We start from the raw sequence: 20,151 nt of genomic DNA, 5'->3' as shown, positions 1-20,151 counted from the left end.
TGCAATACCCTGCCAATACCTGCCATAAATTGCCATACGCAGCCATACTCTGAGATACCCTGCAATACCTAGCCATACTCTGCAATACTGAGCCATACTCTGTTATACCCTGCAATACCCAGCCATAGACCTCCTCCCGCCACCCTCCAGTGCTTCTACCGACTTGCCAATACGATTAAAGCCAGAATCTTTTTTTTGGTTTTTTTTTATTTAAGGCTTCCCAGCCTAGAGGTGAGATGTGGGGTCTTATTGACCCCATATCTCACTGTAAAGACCACCTGTCATGCCATATTCCTATTACAAAGGGATGTTTACATTTGACGGCCTTGGTATTTTGCCGCTCCTGCGGGCCCCCGGGCGTGGCAATCGTGGATGAGGTGTGTCCCCGATCTGTGTGGTTGCCTGTGTGGTTGCCAGCGCCATCCACCCCTGAGACACGTGACCAGCCGTGTCCAATCACAGCCGGTCACATGTACCGTGCAAATTTATGACGCTCGTGCACGCGCCTAGGGCACGTGCAGAGCGGCGATCGGGGATGCGGCTTGTCACCCTGACACAGCCCAACCCCGATCGCAGTAATGAAATTGGCTCTTTAGCACGTGACCGGCTGTGTCCAATCACAGCCCGTCACAGAATGTAAGCAAACCGCGGTAACGAGATGTTACCGGGTTCTCCTCACACACCGATCGTGTGTGAGGAGGAGATTGCGGTAACATCTCGTTACCGCCTAGTGTACACCAATCACACACTGATTACCCCCCCAATAAAGAGGACCTGTCACCAGCCATCAAAGTACCTGTCATCACCCATCAAAGTACCTGTCATCACCCATCACAGCCCATCTGAGTACCCGAGTACCTGTCCCAGCCCATCTGAGTACCTGTCCCAGCCCATCTGAGTACCCGAGTACCTGAGTACCTGTCACAGCCCATCTGAGTACCCGAGTACCTGAGTACCTGTCACAGCCTGAGTACCCGAGTACCTGAGTACCTGTCACAGCCCATCTGAGTACCCGAGTACCTGAGTACCTGTCACAGCCCATCTGAGTACACGAGTACCTGTCACAGCCCATCTGAGTACCTGTCCCAGCCCATCTAAGTACCGAGTACATGAGTACCTGTCACAGTCCATCTGAGTACCTGAGTACCTGTCACAGTCCATCTGAGTATCCGAGTACCTGTCAGCCCATCTGAGTACATGAGTACCTGTCACAGCCCATCTGTGTACCTGAGTACCTCAATAACTGTCAGCCCATCTGACTACCTGAGTACCTGTCACAGTCCAGCTAAGTATCCGAGTACCTGTCACAGTCCATCTGAGTATCCTAATACCTGAGTACCTGTCAGCCCATCTGAGTACCTGAGTATCTGTCACAGCCCATCTGAGTACCCGAGTACCTGTTACAGCCCATCTGAGTACCTGTCACAGTTCATCTGAGTACCTGTCACAGTCCATCTGAGTATCCGAGTACCTGAGTACCTGTCAGCCCATCTGAGTACCTGAGTACCTGTCAGCCTATCTGTGTACCCGAGTACCTGTTAGCCCATCTGAGTACCTGAGTACCTGTCACAGTCCATCTGAGTACCTGTCACAGTCCATCTGAGTACCCGAGTACCTGTCACAGTCCATGTGAGTATCCGAGTACCTGAGTACCTGTCAGCCCATCTGAGTACCTGAGTATCTGTCACAGCCCATCTGAGTACCCGAGTATCTGTCCCAGACCATCTGAGTACCCGAGTATCTGAGTACCTGTCACAGCCCATCTGAGTACCTGTCACAGTTCATCTGAGTACCTGAGTACCTATCACAGTCCATCTGAGTACCTGTCACAGTCCATATGATTACCCGAGTATCTGAGTACCTGTCACAGCCCATCTGAGTACCTGTCTCTGTCTATCTGAGTACCTGTCACAGTTCATCTGAGTACCTGAATACCTGTCACAGTCCATTGGAGTACCCAAGTACCTGTCACCAGCCCGTTGGAGTACCCGAGTACCTGTCACCAGCCCGTCGGAGTAACGGAGAACCTGTCACCAGCCCGTCGGAGTAATGGAGTACCTGTCACCAGCCCGTCAGAGTACCCGAGTACCTATTTGCAGACCATGCCTCATAGAATACACGTTGAGGTGTTTGCTTTCCAAAATAGGGTCATTTGGGGGGTAATTCCATTGTCCTGGTGCTCCAGGACCTTCAAAAGTGTGATAGGTAGGAACGAAATGAGATGTATAATTTATGCTCCTATTACGCCTGAAGGTATTCCTTCAATGTTGGACCTCTGTATATGGCCAGGCTGTGTAAAAGTCTCACACATGTGGTATCGCTATACTCAAAGGAGTAGCAAAATGTGTTTTGGGGTGTAATTTTTGCTATATACATGCTTTGAGTTAGAAATATCTTATAAACTGACCACTTTGTGTAAAAAAAAAATATGTTTTCATTTTCTTTCCACGTTTTCCGAAGACTTGTGGAAATAAATGAACTGTTCAAAAGACTCATCATGCCTCATGGAATATACGTTGGGGTGTTTTCTTTCCAAAATGGGGTAATTTTGTGGGCAATTCCATTTTCCTGGTGCTCCAGGGCCTTCACAAATGTAATAGGTCGTTAGGAAATTAGAGGTGTTATTTATGCTCCTAGAACCCCTGATGGTGCTCCCTGCATGTTGGACCTCTCTGTGTGGCCAGCCTATGTAAAAGTCCCACACATGTGGTATCGCCATACTCTGGAAGAGTTGCAGAATGTATTTTGGGGTGTAATTGGATGTATGCATATGCTGTGTATGAGAAATAACTTGTTATTATGACAATTTTGTAAAAAACAAAACAAAAAAAAATTCTTATTTTTCCCAAGAATTGTGGGAAAAAATTACAACTTCAAAAAAACTCACCATGCCTCTTACTAAATACCTTGGACTGTCTACTTTTCAAAAAGGGGTCATTTGGGGGGTATTTGTACTTTCCTGACATTTCAGAGCCTCAAGAAATGAGATAGGCCGTCAGTGCATCAGGTGTGATCAGATGTGATCAATTTTCAATTATTTGCACCATAGCTTGTAGACTCTATAACTTTCAAAGAGACTAAATAACATCCACTAATTTGGGTTATTTTTACCAAAGAGATGTAGCGGTTTAAATTTTGGCCCAAATTTATGAACAAAAATGAAATTTTTGCAAAATTTTATCATAGAAACTAAAAAAAAAAAAATTGTTTTTTTTCAAAATTTTTGCTCTTTTTTCACTTATGCCGCAAAAAAAAAAAAAAAAAAAAAAACAGTGGTGATTAAATACCACCAAAAGAAAGCTCTATTTGTATGAAAAAAATGATAAAAATTTAGTTTGGGTACAGTGTTGCATGACTGAGTAATTGGCATTCAAAGTGTGAGAGCGCTTAAAGCTAAAAATTGGTCTGGGAAGGAAGGGTGTATAAATGCCCTGTATTGAAGTGGTTAATGGGGACACGGACAGCAATAATAACCTAACAGGTGTTGTTATCTCTATCTGGTCTATCTAAAACAAAAAAAAGTTTTGCCTATTGTCTATTGGCAAAGAAAAACAGTGCTTTCAGTTGCAAAATTCAATCAAAACAAGACAACAAAACTATGTTTATCTTCGGTATAAATAAGTATCAGCCACTCAAGGATTTTTCCAGGTAGAAAAGTCCAGACTAAGCCATTTTAGCAGCTTTCAGTGGACATGCAGCACTTCAGACAGGTGTTTCCAAACTCCTAGCTTATCCACCTCTGCACTAGGAGCTTTCGAATTTTAAAGTGGTTCTAAAGGCTTAAGGATTTTTTCCTTCATGCATTTTATGCATGAAGGTAAAAACTCTTCTCTGTGCAGCTGCCCCCCGGTCCCCCCTAATACTTACCTGAGCCTGATCTTCCTCCAGCTCTGTGCACGAGAGCCTTGGCTCTACGGAATCTCTCCCTCAACATTGGCTGAGACAGCAAAGGGTGCTATTGGCTCCCACTGCTGTCAATCGCAACCTGTGAGCAAATGAGGAGAGAGGGACAAGGCTGAGCCGCGGCTCTGTATGTGAATGGACATGCAGAGCAGCGGCTCGGGAGCAAGCCTGGGTTCACTCAGCAGGAGGGAGGGGGCAGGAGTGCCAGCGGGTGACCTGAGAAGGGCTACTATGTGCAAAACCTCTACACAAAGCAGGTAAGTATAAGATGTTTATTATTTCAATGAAAAAATCTGAAGCTTTAACCCCTTCCCGCCGAGTGTACGCAGATGTGCGTACTCGGCTTCCGGGGGTTATACCGGGATGATGCCCGCACCTGCAGGCATCATCCCGGTACCGTTTTTTCCAGCGGGCGATTGGCTATCCAGCCATAACAACCGATGCGGCTAAAAGCTCCCGCCGCTGTTACCGGTGCTCCCGCTCGATCGGGAGCACCAATTCTACATCCGCTGCCTCCGGCTGCTGGGGAGGAACTGGAACGAAGCCGTAATCGGCTTCGTTACAGTATCCTAATAGTAAACACGGAAGCGACGTCATGACGTCACTTCCCGTTTACTTGGCTGCCAATGGCGCCGGTTTAAAAAAAATATACGGTATTCAGAATCGCAGTTTTCGCCGATCTGAATACATTGAAGTGTAAAGGAGGGATGGGGGGTCTTTTAGACCCCCCCATCCCTCCATAAAGAGTACCTGATACCACCTATTACTGTCACAAGGGGTGTTTACATTCCTTGTGACAGCAATAAAAGTGATACATTTTTTATTTATTTTTTTAAAACTATTTAGTCATTTAAAAAAAATAAAAAATAAAATAAAATGTTAAAGCGCCCGCCGTCCCAGCGAGCTTGCGAAGCAAAGAAAACGCATACGGAAGTCGCGCCCACATATGTAAACGGTGTTCAAATCACACATGTGAGGTATCGCCGCGATCGTTAGAGCGAGAGCAATAATTCTAGCACTAGACCTCCTCTGTACCGCTAACCTGGTAATCGTAAAAAAAATTTAAAGCGTTGCCTATTGAGATTTTTAGGTACCATACTTTGTCATCAATCCATGAGTGTGTGCAATTATAAAATGTGACATGTTTGGTATCTATTTACTCGGCGTAACATTATCTTTCACATTATGCAAAAAAATTGGGCTAATTTTACTGTTTCGTTTTTTTTTTATTCATGAAAGTGTCCCTTTTCTCAAAAAGTTGCGTTTAAAACACTGCTACACAAATACAGTGTGACATAAAATATTGCAACAATCGCCGTTTTATTCTCTAGAGTCTCTGCTAAAAATATATATATAATGTTTGGGGGTTCCAAGTAATTTTCTAGCAAAAAATATGGATTTTAACTTGTAAACACCAAATGTCAAAAATAGGCTTAGTCATGAAAGGGTTAATATCACTTTAAGTGCTGCTAGTAAGCTTAACTCTTTTTGGAGCAGAGTCCTAGTAAACAGGGGTGCAGGTTCTTTCCCATACACAAATATCTTTTTGAACCTCCATATTCCAGGTACCAAACAGGAAATTATTATTGTAGAGAGGACTGTATAAGGGTTAATTTCAGTCAGGATCCACTCAGTCTCGTGTTCAACCTGAGTGCTTTACAGCAAATACTCTGGAACAGATCTAAAACACACACTGTTATATTCCAAATTAGGGATGAGCTGGGTGTTCACCCGCTCGGCAAAACCAGAACTTTATGGGACGTTCCCACCATATTCAAGTGGCGCTCACGGCCCACAATGCACTGTGGCATCGCAGTACATTGCTGGCTGATGATTGGACAAGCATGCACTATGACCTACATGCTTGGTCAATCACAGCGCCGGCAGTGAGGAGAGCCATAATTGGCCACAGGCAGGATGCCTGTGGCCAATTATAGCTCAAGGGGTTTAGTACACGCCCCACACTATATAAGGCTGCCTGCACGGCGGCCTTGCATAGTGTGTTGCAGCGGCTCATAATGACAGATAGGCAGAGACAGTGTCTTCATTTCTTTTGAACCTAGTGCAATTACAGTCGGTGTATTGTGCCCCCTGCACAGTGTACACCTGAAGCTACCCCAATTGCTGGTGTTGTTCTGGTCCTATACCACAGGCAGCTGCAGCAGTTACAGTCAGTGTATTGTGCCCCCTGCACAGTGTTTACCTGAAGCTACCCTAGTTGCTGATGTTGTTCTGGTCCTATACCACAGGCAGCTGCAGCAGTTACAGTCGGTGTATTGTGCCCCTGTACAGTGTACACCTGAAGCTACCCCAATTGCTACTGTTGTTCTAGTCCGATACCACAGGCAGCTGCAGCAGTTACAGTCAGAGTATTGTGCGACCTGCACAGTGTACATCTGAAGCTACCCCAATTGCTGATGTTGTTCTGGTTCTATACCACAGGCAGCTGCAGCAGTTACAGTTGGTGTATTGTGCCACCTGCACAGTGTACACCTGAAGCTACCCCAATTGCCGGTGTTGTTCTAGTCCTATACCACAGGCAGCTGCAGCAGTTACAGTCAGTGTATTGTGCCACCTGCACAGTGTACACCTGAAGCTACCCCAATTGCTGGTGTTGTTCTGGTCCTATACCACAGGCAGCTGCAGCAGTTACAGTCAGTGTATTGCGCCACCTGCACAGTGTACACCTGAAGCTACCCCAATAGCTGGTGTTGTTCTAGTCCTATATCATAGGCAGCTGCAGCAGTTACAGTCAGTGTATTGTGCCCCCTGCACAGTGTACACCTGAAGCTTGCCCAATTGCTCATGTTCTTCAGATCTATACAACAGGCAAGCAGCTGCAGTAATTACAGTTGGTGTACTGTGTCATCTGCTCAGTGTGCACCTAAAGCTACCCCAATTGCTGGTGTTCTCATCTCCCTGCAGGTCATTAGTATGTCCTGAAGGCCAACAAGGAGGGGCAGACAGTCACGAGCCAATAAAAGAGGACAAGCAGGCTCTGTGTCTAGAGGCAACAGTGCTGGTCATGGACGCGGTGCATCGTCATCAGCATGTGGCCATGGGACATGCCTGTCCTTATTTTCGGCAGCTGGATGTGTTGAGCCACAACATGCCGAAGACTTGGTAGAGTGGATGACCAAGCCCTCCTCATCCTCTCTCACCCAGGCTCACTGTACTGGCAAAGCAGCTGCCAATGCGGCCTCTTCCCTCGTCTCAATGGCATCAGTCACTCCTTCCCTAGACCCACCATGTCATCCTGAGGAGTCCCCTGAACTGTTTGAGCACAGTGTTGGGTACATGCTGCAGGAGGATGCCCAGCATTTTGAAGGTTCTGATGATGATACCCAGCTAGAGGAAAGCAGTAGCGTGAGCCCAGAGAGAGGGAATGCTCAAGAAGGACAGCAATCTGGCAGTCATGTTCCACCAGCTGCAGCATACTGCCAGGTTTTCTCCAGTGATGAGGAGGGAAGGGATGATGAGGTCACTGACTCCACATGGGTGCCTGATAGGAGAGAGGAGGAGGAGGCACATCTCCAACGAGGCAGGACGACCTCCAGGGGTCAGCTTAAGGGCAGCACACCAACTGAATCACACCGCAGAGCTCCGCAGCGCAGAGCTCTCTGCGCATTATTCCAAAAGTTCCTTGGTGTGTGCCTTTTTTAAATGAGTGCATCAGATCGCACCACTAGTATTTGCAATATATGTCTCAAGCGTATGTCACATGGCCAAAACATCAGCCACTTGGGCACCACATGCTTGACCAGACATATGTTGACCTGCCATTCAGCTTGTTGGTAAGCATACCTTAAAGACCCACACCAAAGAACAAAGCGGACCTCTCCTTGCTCCTCATCAGCTGGGATCTCCAACCCCACTATACCTTCATTCCTCTCTGAAACCTGCACTGAGAGGAATGAAGGTGTAGAATTATGTGTGTCACAGCCAAGTACTTGCGGGCACTCTGCTAGCAGTTCACTGACGTCCAATTGTACCAGGCAAATTTCCCTGCCCCAGCTGCTGGACCGTCGAAAGAAGTTCACTCCCAGCCATCCACATGCCCAGCGGTTGAATGCTAGCTTGGCTACATTTCTAGCACTTCAACTGCTGCCTTTTCAGTTGATAGACTCGGCCCCCTTCCGTGAGTTTATGCAATGTGCGGTTCCTCAGTGGCAGGTTCCCAAACGCCACTTTTTCTCATGGAAGGCGATTCCGGCTCTCTATCGGCATGTGGAAGGCAATGTCCATGCCTCCCTGGAGAGGGCGGTCAGTGGTAAGGTGCATATTACCGCTGACGCATGGTCCAGCAGGCATATACAGGGACGTTACCTATCTTTCCCGGCGCATTGGGTCACTCGCCTGCAGCTGGGAAGGATGCAGGACAAGGTGCAGTAGTGTTGGAGGTTGTTCCGCCACCAGGCCTCCAAAATGCTACTACTGGTTGTGACACACCTCTCTCCTCCATACCCCCTCCTCTTCTTCTTCCTCCATGACCTCTTCCTGTGCTTTGTGCTCGGAACCAGTGGTGCTCCGTAGGCATTCAAGGGGCTACGCAAGTATGCAGGCAAAAAGATGCCATGCTGTGCTTGTGTTGGTGTGCTTGGGGGACAGGAGTCACACTGGTGCAAATATTTTGTTAGCTCTGCATGGGGAGGCTGAGAGGTAGTTGACACCACGCCAGCTTAAGCCAGGAATGGTGGTTTGCAACAATGGCACCAACCTCCTCTCCGCCCTCCGACAGGGACAACTGACTCGTGTCCTGTGTGGCTCACGTCCTTAACTTGGTGGTGCAGCGGTTCTTGGGGCAGGTACTCTGGCTTACAGGATGTTCTGAGGCAGGCCAGGAAAGTCTGTGTGCATTTCTGCCAATCATATAATGCCAGTGCTCGGCTGGCTGAGCTCCAAAAGGAGTTGAACATGCCCAAGAACCGCCTTATCTGTGACATGCCCACCAGGTGGAACTCAACATTGGTCATGCTGCAGCGGCTGCACGCGCAGCAGAGGGCCATCAATGCTTACCTGTGCGACTACGGCACCAGGACAGGGTCAGGGGAGTTAAGGTTTTTTCCCCCATGCCAGTGGGGCATGATCAGGGATGCATCAACTATCCTGTCACCATTTGAGGAGGCCACGAGGATGGTGAGCGGTGACAGTGCATGCATCAGTTACACTGTACCTCTTGTCCACTTGTTGGAGCATACGCTGCTTGGAATAATGGACAGGGCACTTGAGGCAGAACAAAGGCAGGAAGAAGAGGACTTCCTTGCCTCTCAAGGCCCCCTTTATCCAGACAGTGTTCCTGCTGTCTCGCCGATCACACAGGAAGAGGAGGAGGAGGATTTTGTCAGCATGGAGGTGGAGCCTGGCACTCAGCAGCAGCAGTCTTTTAAGCATGATTTACAGTCCCAAGAAATCCGTGGACTTGTACGTGGCTGGGAGGAGGTGGCTGCGGATCATGTCGTCCTTAGTGACCCAGAGGACTCCGGACAGAATGCTTCAGCTAACCTACGCTGCGTAGCCTCCCTGATCCTGCAAAGCCTGTGGAAGGATCCTTGTATTCTTAGGATCAAGGAGAGGGATCATTGCTGGCTGGATACACGGTACAAGGGTAAGGTTGCAGACCTTATCTTGCCATCGCAGAGGGAGCAGAGGATGAGACATCTCCGGGAGGCCTTGCAGAAAGGTCTGTGCAATGCGTTGCCAGAGACTGGGAGGTTACAAACTCCTGGTCCTGGACAACGTGTTGCTGAGGCTTCAGACAGTTTTTTAGTCCGCAGTCCCAAGGTATGATCGGTTCCAGCAACCATCGCCAGCGTCTGATTTACGTGGTGCAGGAATACCTAGGGGCAAGGTCAGACTTGGACACCTTTCCCACCGAAAATCCTCTGGGTTGCTGGGTCTTGGGGATGGATCACTGGCCAGAGCTTGCACAGTATGCAATTGAGCTACTGGCCTGTCCTGCATCCAGCGTTCTTTTGGAACGCACATTCAGTGCTGCTGGAGGCTTTGTAACCGATCACAGGGTGTGCCTGTCCAGTTGAAGTGCCATTTGAGGGCACGAAACGCGTTGACCTAGCATGGTCTAACGCTGCTGTCATCCCCTCCTGTGCGCCCCCCGCATGATCCCCTATCTTTACGGCTGTTTTGGGCATTTGCATAGAGACTTTCTGTTCAGTCCTCACTAGACTGATGCATTTTCTACTCAAAGCTCCCTCTGGTGGATACTAACAGAGACTCGCTCCTTCTGAGTTCACCTATGACCTGGATAGACTCAGGATGTGTGATCCATGAGAACCATGCTGCATAACATTTGTGTGACCGGCAACTGCTCCGCTCCACTCGGAATCCGCTCGTTTGTCTCTGGATGGTGTCTGAGCTGATAGCGGTATCGTTCCGCCAGGACCTCCATTGTAGTCATACCAGTGAGCGTTGTATATTCAACCAAGAAGAGCATGACACTAGTGGCACACACTGGGTCTCTGTCACCCTATATGACTGCACCACCAGATGATGGACGATACTTGCACTTTCAGGTAAATTTGTTACAGCTACGGACATATACCTGATCATTAGGATCCCCGACTTTATACATTATATGCCACAATCTATGGAACTTATCCCTGATTGCACGTCCATCGAGCCTGATATGGCTTACATAAAGGACATTTTTGGATACCAGTGAGCACTGTATATTCGACCAAGAAGAGCGTGATACTAGTGGCACACACTGGGCCTCTGTTATCCTATATGATTGCACCACCAGATGACGGATGATACTTGCACTTTCAGGTAAATTTGTTACAGCTATGGAAATATATCTGATCATTTGGATCCCTGACTTTATATATTATATGCCATAATCTGTGGAACTTATTCCTGACTGCACGGTCATTGAGCCTGATACGGCTTACAAAAAGGACATTTTTGGATAGAACTGTGTGCATTTTTTGCCTGTCCCACATTCATCTACTATCAGCTTCAGCTGGGTACATAGGGAAGATGGGAGAGAACATAGGAGGGGATGACCCTACATCTGTAATAGCAGTGTTTAGCATCGTTTTTATACCACATGTCTTGTTTTTTTGTTTTTCTGTTTTGATCTTTTTTACACATTTTTCTACAGCCATTTATTTCACCTGTGTATATTTGGTATTGTCATAGAAAGGACCCCACAGGTTTTGATGGGTGATTCACCTGTGGAGTCTCTTTTTGCTGTTTAAGATGTTTTTGTGAATTTTCTAATAAAGTTTAAAAAAAATTTCATTTATTATATTCTTGAGCTTTCTTGTCCCGATGTGAGCATTCGTGAGTCCGCTATGGTCTCATATCCTCCCTCATTGTGTGCCTGTCCACCAACTCGGTTGATCGACTGACCTTCATAAAGATGAATTAGTCTTGGATCACCACCAGCTACCAAGCACCTCAAGCTGATGTAACCGAATAATTTTTTTTTAATGTCACATCCCTTCAAGACTGCCTATGCTGATGCTGAGTGACCATCCTGTTATGTTGACTGACTATCCTCTTCCTCCTTAATGATCCTGCTGATAGCTTGGAAGAACATTTTTGGTTCTGGTCGCTGCCACCAGTGGCTAAGGCCCAATTTTTCAGCCCCTGTTTAACAGGGGCATGTAATTACAATTATTGATGCAATGCTTTGCAGCAGGGCTCATTCCTGCACTCCAACTAGACTATCTGGGAGAGGTTGCAGTGTTGTGGCACCAACACCAGTGCCTAAGGCCCAATTTTTCAGTCCCTGTTTAACAGGGGCATGTAATTACAATTTTTGATGCAATGCTTTGCAGCAGGGCTCATTCCTGCACTCCAACTAGATCATCTGTGAGAGGTTGCAGTGTCGTGACACCAGTGCCAAAGGCCCAATTTTTCAGTCCCTGTTTAACAGGGGAGTGTAATTACAATTTTTGATGCAATACTTTGCAGCAGGGCTCATTCCTGCGCTCCAACTAGAGTATCTGTGAGGGGCTGCAGTGTCATGGCACCAGCACCAGTGCCTAAGGCCCAATTTTTCTGCCCCTGTTTAACAGGGGCGTGTAATTAAAATTTTTGATGCAATACTTTGCAGCAGGGCTCATTCCTGCTCTCCAATTAGAGTTTCTGTGAGGTGTTGCAGTGTTGTGGCACCAGTGCCTAAGGCCCAATTTTTCAGCCCCTGTTTAACGGGTGCATGTAATTACAATTCTTGATATAATATTTCACAGCAGGGCCTGTTCCAGCACCTAACGAGAGTAACTGTGAGGACTTACAGTGTTGTGGCACCAGCACCACCACCACAACCACCAAAGGCCCAATTTTTCTACCACTGCTCAACAATGGCATGTAATTACAATTCTTGATTTAATAGTTCACAGCAGGGCGCTCCAGCGCCCACCAAGATTCACTTTGAGGGCTAACAGTGTTAACTTATGGCAACACCAACACCTTAGGGCCAAAATTTCTGCAGAGCATATAGGGTTTGCCCCTACTATCAAACATCCAACTTACAAACGTCTTCTACTTTCAAACAGAAGGAGACAACACGAAGTGAGATGAAAAAAGACGGACGGCCAGAAAAATTATACAGGGGTGATAACCCTTCCCTATGTTTTCCAAAAAGCTTAAAAATAGATTTTTTGACTGGAGCTACACTCTAAAAATGTACCACTTCATAATTACAAACAGATTCTACTTAACACAACAAACCTACAGAGTCCCTGTCTTGTTTGCACCGCCTGTATACTGCTGTTATGAGTATATAGGGCCTGGGGGCCCAACGCCTTTCCTTTTTTTAATTTGGGTACGGGGTTCCCCTTAACCACTTCAGCCCCGGACCAATTAACAGCCTAAGGACCAGAGGTCTTTTTACAATTTTGCACTGCACTGCTTTAACTGGTAATTGCGCAGTCATGCAATGTTGTATCCAAACGAAATTTGCGTCCTTTTCTTCCCACAAATAGAGCTTTCTTTTGATGGAATTTGATTTCCCCCCGCGATTTTTACTTTTTGCGATATAAATGGAAAAAGACCGAAAATTTCGAGAAAAAAAAATATTTTCTACTTTTTGTTATAAGAAAAATCGAATAAACTCAATTTTAGTCATACATTTAGGGCAAAAATTATTCAGCCACATGTCTTTAGTAAAAAAAATGTCAATAAGCGTATATTTATTGGTTTGCGCAAAAGTTATAGCGTCTACAAACTAGAGTACATTTTCTAAGGGTGCAAATGTTTGATTTCACTCCTCACTACCTATCACAGTTTCGAAGGCCATAAAATGCCAAAATAACACAAAACCCCTCCAAATGACCCCATTTTGGAAAGTAGACACCCCAAGAAAATTGCTGAGAGGCATGTTGAGCCCATTGAATATTTTTTTTGTCCCAAGTGATTGAATAATGAAACAAAAACAAAAAAAAAAGTTTACAAAAAGTTGTCACTAAATGATATATTGCTCACACATGCCATAGTTATATGTGGAATTGCACCCCAAAATATATTCTTCTGCTTCTCCTGAGTACGGGGATACCACATATGTGGGACTTTTTGGGAGTCTAACCACGTACGGCACCCCGAAAACCAATCACTGCCTTCAGGATTTCTAAGGGTGCAAATTTTTGATTTCACTCCTCATTACCTATCACAGTTTCGAAGGCCATAAAATGCCAAAATAGCACAAAACCTCCCCAAATGACCCCATTTTGGAAAGTAGACACCCCAAGCTATTTACTGAGAGGCATGTTGAGTCCATGAAATATTGCCACAAGTTGCAGGAATATAAAAATTTTTTTTTTTTGCACAAAGTTGTCACTAAATTATATATTGCTCACACATGCTATGGGCATAAGTGAAATTTCACCCCAAAATAAATTCTGCTGCTTCTCCCGAGTACGGGGATACCACATGTGGGGGACTTTTTGGGAGTCTAGTCACGTACGGGACCCCGAAAACCAAGCACTGCCTTCCGGATTTAAATATAAAACGCTACCAAAAAAAACTGTTAGCGATCACAGGGATCAGGCCTGACTCTGCGAACGCTGCAGTTATGTGTTTAGTGTTTTGTAAGTGACAGTGATCGATCGATACTGCACTTGGGTGGGCTGGGCGGAGGGGCAAAACGCTGGTGCCAGCAGGTATCTGGGCTGATCCCGCTAACAATGCGTTTTTTTGGAACCCTAAACTTCTGGGGACGCTAGTATAGATCTGATCAGATCAGATATTGATCTGTTCAGATTCTAAACCACTACGGGAGGTGTATGCTTTGCGCGTGGGTGTTAGCGGTACTGGCACTAACCTAGGGCTGCCTGGGGCGACGCAGACCCTGACCCTAAAACCTAATTGATATCACCCGCCGGGTGATCAGGGGGTTAAACCTGTATTGGGTAATAAATGGTGGGTGCCCTGATGCTATAAAAAGCAAACTAACCAGAGTCACCCGTAACACTTATACGGTGATCACTGGTGAAAGGGTTAACTAGGGGCAATCAGGGGGTTCAAATCTTTATTAGGTAGTGAATGGGGGTCCCTGGTGCTATATAAAAACCTGACGGGGAACCTAAATAACTAACTGGCTAACCAGCGTCACCAGTGGCACTTATACGGTGATCGCTGGTGAAAGGGTTAACTAGGGGCAATCGGGGAGTTAAAACCATTATTGGGTAGTATATGGGGGTACCTAGCGCTATAAAAACCTGGCGGTGAACCTAAAAAATAACTAGCTACCTAGCAGCACTAGTGACACTAATGCAGCGATCAGAAAAATGATCGCTTAGTGACACTGGCAAAAGGGGGTGAAAAGGTTAACTAGGGGCAATCAGGGGGTTAAAACCATTATTGGGTAGTACATCGGGGTACCTAGCGCTATAAAAACCTGGTGGTGAACCTAAAAAAATAACTAGCTACCTAGCAGCACTAGTAACACTAATGCAGTGATCAGAAAAATGATCGCTTAGTGACACTGGCAAAAGGGGGTGAAAGGGTTAACTAGGGGCAATCAGGGGGTTAAAACCGTTATTGGGTACTATATCGGGGTACATAGCTCTATAAAATCCTGGCGGTGAACCTAAAAAAATAACTAGCTACTTAGCGGCACCAGTGACACTAATGCAGCGATCAGAAAAACGATTGCTTAGTGATACTGGCAAAAGGGGGTGAAAGGGTTAACTTGGGGCAATCAGGGGGTTAAAACCATTATTGGGTAGTATATCGGGGGTACCTAGCACTATAAAAACCTGGCGGGTTTGTGTGCCTATGTGTACCTACATGTCAGTGTAGTATTGGTGCACACTTACTTTCACTCTTCTCCTCGTAGTCCTGTCAAAAAGACCTCCCCGAGGAGAATGACATCACTTCCTCCCTGCCTGTGTTTACTATACACAGTGGGAGGAAGCTTCTCATTCACCAGGAGCGATCGAGAGCGGATGGCCAGAAACCAACGGCCATCCCCTCATCCCGGATCGCTCCTGAAGCGAAACGGACCGCCGCATCCAGCGGGAGGGGGTCCGATCGGACCCCCCACCCGCTGGAAGGCAAGCACGTACATGTACGTGCTTGTGCCTGTACATGCCATTGTGATGACGTACATTGGCATGCGGCGGTCCTTAAGTGGTTAATATCCGTACAAGAACCAAAGGGGCTGGTAATGGGCAGAGGGGGCTACCCATGCCATTTTTCTCACTGATTTTCATCCATATTGCCAAAACCAGACATTACATTAAAACGGCACGTAGTTTTAAATGAATTTTTTCCGTTAAATGTCATTTTGTGCAGGGACTGTTCTAAACACGGGCCACGGGCCAAATGCCACTTCACAGGCATACTATAGACACCCCCCAGGCACGATATTTAAAGGAATATTTCACTTATTTTTTTCACTTTAAGCGCCATTAAAATCAGTGCTCTCGAAAAAACGGGCGTTTTAAAAAAAAAGTTTTGCATTGATCCATGTCCCCTGGGGCAGGAGCCGGGTCCCCAAACCCTTTTTAGGACAATAACTTGCATAATAGCCTTTAAAATAAGCACTTTTGATTTTAAACGTTGGAGTCACATAGACTTTAATGGGGTTATAAATTTTGTACGAATTTTTGGTCCGTTCAAAGGTTCTGGTGCTAAGCTACATGCAGGTGTCCTGCTTGGTAATATAAGGGGACAGCAAAGCCAACATGATGGTGAAAAACAGGGTCCATCATCTGGAGATAATTCCTGAAAACATCAGGATTATTTTCCAGGATCTCCCGCAACAAAGGGATATGAGAGAATTGGTCGTGCTGGAGCAACCAATTCTTCTTCCATGAACTCCTCCTTGCCCTGTTCATGGACTGGACTTGGCTCAAAGCAAGAATTCGAACACCAAGCCCTTGCACAGCACAAACTCTATAACAAGTACATACCCGTAACATGGCTAGAAAGTGGTCGGCTGGTCAGAACGAACTAACAGAATGCACTGAAAATCAGAAAGAACCTGAGAAGAAGGTTCTGAAAATCAGAAACAAGCAGACAAGAACGCACTGCAAAACAGATACAAACTATTAAATAGAACGCACTAAAAGACAGGAATGAACAGACAACACGCACTGAAGAACAGATACGAACCCACAAGCACAAATTGACAAGCAGTAATGAACTGAAAAGCATGAGGCTGAAAAGCGCAAATTGTCTCTCGCCAACTTCTACTAACACAAGATAAACACAAGATTAGCAGAAGGAGCCCAAAGGGTGGCCCACTGGCTATTGAACTTCCTTTTTATAGTGCAGTTGTACGTGTTGTACGTCACCGTGTTCTTGACATTCGGAATTTCCGACAACATTTGTGTGAAAGTGTGTATGCAAGACAAGTTTGAGCCAACATCCTTTGGAAAAAATCTATAGTTTTGTTGTTGGAATATCCGATCATGAGTACTGGGAATTAGACTGACAGCACAGTAGATAGATGCCAAATTTCAATTGCAAAACATCCTACTTAACGCGTGTAAGTTTGTTGGATCACATACTGCAGCAGCAATATATGATGCTTTAAAAACCATGGTTGACACTTGGCATATTGAGAAGTCTAAAGTGCACTTGATTGTCTGAGATAATGCGTGGAACATGGCAAAGGCAATGGAGGATAGTGAACTTAAAGGCATACCGTGTATGGCACACATGCTGCAACTGACTGTGAATGAGGGATTGCTGAGTCAGCGCATGATATCTGATATTGTAACAAAAGGAAGAAAAATTGTGGGTCACTTTAAGCATTCTCTGCTTGCTTATTCCAGATTACAAGCTTTGCAGATTTGCCACTCGTTGGAACAGCACCTACTATATGCTGCAAAGTCTTTTTGAACAAAAGTGTGTTTTAGCTGCATACATTGCAGATTACGAGCTGTCAGCAACATTGAGCGCACATCAGGGGATGTTAGTTGAAAATAGTTTGTTTCTTCTATCCCCATTTGAACAGTTAACAAAAGAAATAAGCTCAGCTAATTCTTCCATTGCTGAAGTTATTCCCTTGATTTCCTAGCATCTGCTAGGAAAACAGGCAGAAACAGACCATGGCGTAAAAATGGCTAAAACCACTCTACTGGAGGCCGCTAACAACCGTTTTTTAAGACACTGAATCCAACCCTCTGTACTGCATTGCAACAGTTCTAGATCCTCGCTTTAAAGAGCTTTTTTTTAATGTGGAGAAAAAGCAGTGTGCATGGGAAATGATACAGGCACAAATGGAGGTGATGGCAGCATCTGGGGAAGGAGTTTTGAGGTGTGGCAGAGAGGAAAGCATACCAGAGAAACAAGTGAAGAGGAACACACTCCCTCAATAGCTGATATGTTTGAAGAAATTTTACATGAACGCACCCCGGTCCATAGCAGTGCCACAACAACTGCAGCTACTCAACAGCTTTTTTCCTTTTCCTTTGCTTGCACAGATTGCACGCAGATATTTATCTGCCCCAAGCACCAGAACAGAGAGTGAGAGACTATTCACTCTAGCATCTCATATCCTATGAGAAAGCTGAACAACTTTTGTTCTTAAAGCGAAATCTGCCACTTTTACTGAAATAGATTTAGAAATCAGTAGCACAGTCCAATTAATTTATTATGTTGAACATAGTAAATTAATTGGTATATTCAGACTGTGCTATTGGACACAATTGGAACATAGTATGTTCCGATTGTCTAGTTGTGCCATTGGTTGTTCATTGTAGTTCTTCTACAGTTTTTTTGCCCTTCTTCAGTTTAACCACTTAAGGACCGCCGCATGGCAATGTACGTCGGCGCAATGGCACCGACAGGCACAAGCACGTACATGTACGTGCTTGCCTTCTAGCGGGTGGGGGGTCCGATCAGACCCCTCCCGCTGGATGCGGCGGTCCGTTTCGCTGCAGGAGCGATCCGGGATGAGGGGATGGCCGTTGGTTTCTGGCCATCCCCTCTCGATCGCTCCTGGCGAATGAGAAGCTTCCCCCCGCTGTGTATAGTAAACACAGGCAGGGAGGAAGTGATGTCATTCTCCTCGGGGCGGTCCTTTTGACCGGACTGCGAGGAGAACAGAGAAAGTAAGTGTGCACCAACACTACACTGACATGTAGGTACACATAGGCACACAAATCCCCCCCCCCCCCCGATCACCACCCCGATCGCCCCGCGATCCCCCCCCGCCCCCCCCCCCCTTCCAGTCACAGTGTCACTGATTGCAGTGATCATTTATTTACTGATCACTGCATTTAGTGTCAGTTGTGACAGTAAAAACTGTCAGGGCAGTTAGTGTTAGGTCCAGGGTAGCCCCCTACCCCCCCAATAAAGGTTTAACCCCCTGATTGCCCCTAGAGTTAACCCTTTCACCCCTTTTGCCAGTGTCACTAAGAAATCGTTTTTCTGATCGCTGCATTAGTGTCACTGGTGCCGCTAAGTAGCTAGTTATTTTTTTAGGTTCACCGCCAAGTTTTTATAGCGCTAGGTACCCTGATATACTACCCAATAATGGTTTTAACCCCCTGATTGCCCCTAGAGTTAACCCTTTCACCCCTTTTGCCAGTGTCACTAAGCGATCGTTTTCCTGATCGCTGCATTAGTTTCACTGGTGCCGCTAAGTAGCTAGTTATTTTTTTAGGTTCACCGCCAGATTTTTATAGAGCTAGGTACCCCGATATACTACCCAATAACGATTTTAACCCCCTGATTGCCCCTAGTTAACCCTTTCACCCCCTTTTGCCAGTGTCACTAAGCAATCGTTTTTCTGATCGCTGCATTAGTGTCACTGATGCCGCTAAGTAGCTAGTTATTTTTTTATGTTCACCGCCAGGTTTTTATAGCGCTAGGTACCCCCATATACTACCCAATAATTTAACCCCCTGATTGCCCTTAGTTAACCCTTTCACCAGCGATCACTGTATAGGTGCCACTGGTGACGCTGGTTAGCCAGTTAGTTATTTAGGTTTCTGTCAGGGACCCCCATATACTACCTAATAAAGATTTTAACCCCCTGATTGCCCCTAGTTAACCCTTTCACCAGTGATCACCGTATAAGTGTTACGGGTGACTCTGGTTAGTTAGTTTGCTCTTTATAGCATCAGGGCAGCCACCATTTATTACCCAATAAAGGTTTAACCCCCTGATCACCTGGCGGGTGATATCAATTAGGTTTTAGGGTCAGGGTCTGCATCGCCCCAGGCAGCGCTAGGTTAGTGCCAGTACCGCTAACACCCACGCGCAAAGCATACACCTCCCGTAGTGGTATAGAATCTGAACAGATCAATATCTGATCTGATCAGATCTATACTAGCATCCCCAGCAGTTTAGGTTCCAAAAAAATGCATTGTTAGCGGGATCAGCCCAGATACCTGCTGGCACCTGCGTTTTGCCCCTCCGCCCAGCCCACCCAAGTGCAGTATCGATCGATCACTGTCACTTACAAAACACTAAACACATAACTGCAGCGCTGATCCCTGCGATCGCTAACAGTTTTTTTGGTAGCGTTTTATATTTAAATCCGGAAGGCAGTACTTGGTTTTCGGGGTCCCGTACGTGGCTAGGCTCCCAAAAAGTCCCCCACATGTGGTATCCCCATACTCGGGAGAAGCAGCAGAATTTATTTTGGGGTGTAATTTCACTTATGCCCATAGCATGTGTGAGGAATATATCATTTAGTGACAACTTTGTGCAAAAAAATAAAAAATTGTAATATTCCTGCAACTTGTGGCAAAATATAAAATATTTCATGTACTCAACATGCCTTTCAGTAAATAGCTTGGGGTGTCTAATTTTCAAAATGGGGTC

Source organism: Lithobates pipiens, unplaced genomic scaffold (assembly GCF_037356315.1).
Source record: "Lithobates pipiens isolate NorthernLeopardFrog02 unplaced genomic scaffold, aLitPip1_a1.2 Scaffold_23, whole genome shotgun sequence".
Taxonomy (NCBI): domain Eukaryota; kingdom Metazoa; phylum Chordata; class Amphibia; order Anura; family Ranidae; genus Lithobates; species Lithobates pipiens.
This window is presented reverse-complemented; position numbering follows the sequence as displayed.